The sequence below is a fragment of the Corvus brachyrhynchos genome, unplaced genomic scaffold (genome assembly GCF_000691975.1).
Source record: "Corvus brachyrhynchos isolate BGI_N302 unplaced genomic scaffold, ASM69197v1 scaffold5, whole genome shotgun sequence".
Taxonomy (NCBI): Eukaryota; Metazoa; Chordata; class Aves; order Passeriformes; family Corvidae; genus Corvus; species Corvus brachyrhynchos.
The window spans coordinates 13447353-13448906 of NW_008238321.1; positions in this window are offsets into that span (position 1 = coordinate 13447353).

Sequence of the window (1554 nt, forward strand, 5' to 3'; positions counted from 1 at the left end):
AGGAGCGCTCGCTGCAGCCCGGCAGGAAAAGAGCCCAGGAAAAGCCGTGCTCTTTGCAGGAGAAGCGCTGGGAGCAGAGGGGAGAGCGGGAAAAGGGAGCGAGAGCAGCTGGGCGGGCGGGGCGGCATCAGCGCTGATCCCTCCGCCGGCAGGAGCGCATCAAAAATAGTCCCGCGGGCGGATCACGCCGTGGCCAGGACCGCAGCGCCGCAGGTGCCTCTGGCGGATCCCTCTTGTTATAAATGGTATTGTGATGTTGGCTTTTCGCATGTTACATCATTGTTGTGAATGTGAGGTAAAGAAATTCAGCCAAATTAAATTTAATAAAGAAATAGATTTTATTCCGCGGCCGAAAGATCGGTCACACAGAAAGCCACGATGGAGAAAAGCAGCCCCGAGCCCGGGGTCGGAGCTGGGTGAACACACATACATCTGACCTCTATCGCACCAGAGCTCCCAAGTTCACGGGTGCTGCTTCGGCTGGTTCCTTCTTACACAGTTTTTGGGCAAGTCCGAATTAATTATATTTTTCTCGCAATTTAGCATATTCATGATGTTTTCTTGTCCTGGAGTTGGGCTGCACAAAGCCTTTCCTGAGTCTGATGAATTGTCCATCCTAGATGATGAATGGGCCATCTCTGAAGATGGATGGGCCATCTCTGGTTCCTGGAACAGTTATTTTTAGTTCCCGGAATGTCCGATTCCTTATCAGCTGAGATGTAGATATCAGAAGGTGGTGATGAAGTCGTCATGGTGTCAATGTCCCGGTGCTAAGATCCAACCCCACCTGAGTGGAATCCTCACTTGTTGATTACATCTGTGAGAGAACTTCTTTTAGTGTTGTGAAATTTTTCTCTTAGCCAGGCTGGTGGAGGGATTTTGAAACTCTCTCTCTCTGCATGGTCTTATTACATTTCAGTTTTATACATAATAGCACGAATTACATACTTTATTTATAACAAATGTATTGTGATGTTGGTTTTTTTCACGTTCCTTAATGTTAGAAAAGCTTTGCCTGGGTTCTGTAATGTAATGCTGTAGAATGTCTGTAGTTTGGGTGACAGTTTGGGAAGGATGGGGGGGGGTCTTCACATTCCTGGAAAATCTTATCAGAAGAAAAGAACCCGAAACCAGACGGAATGGAGCCAAGGAAAAAGATAAGACTGATAAGATGATACTCAGCAACTCCAAAGAATTAAAGAATGATGCATGATGGTGATGAATACGAAATAAGCGATGTACTTTTAAAGTGTCTTTTCCTTTGTTTTTTCCTGAGTCCAATACAGAGCTGGTTTCTCGGGGACCCACCAGGTAAAAGTTCCATTACTGACCTTCTATCTCTTACAGGGAGTATTTCCTACTTTGTAAAGGAAATTGTTCCCGGTACGCCAGAGACACTCCTCTCCTATCGCTGTTGAACTCAGTACCCACCCTGCTGCTCTGTTTTCTCCCCTTATCCTTGTCCGATTCCACTTAAGGAGTTCCACTGGGCTCAAACTCCTGCCTTTCCATGGCCATTCCTCTGTCATCAGAGGCCCTCCACAGACCCAACAG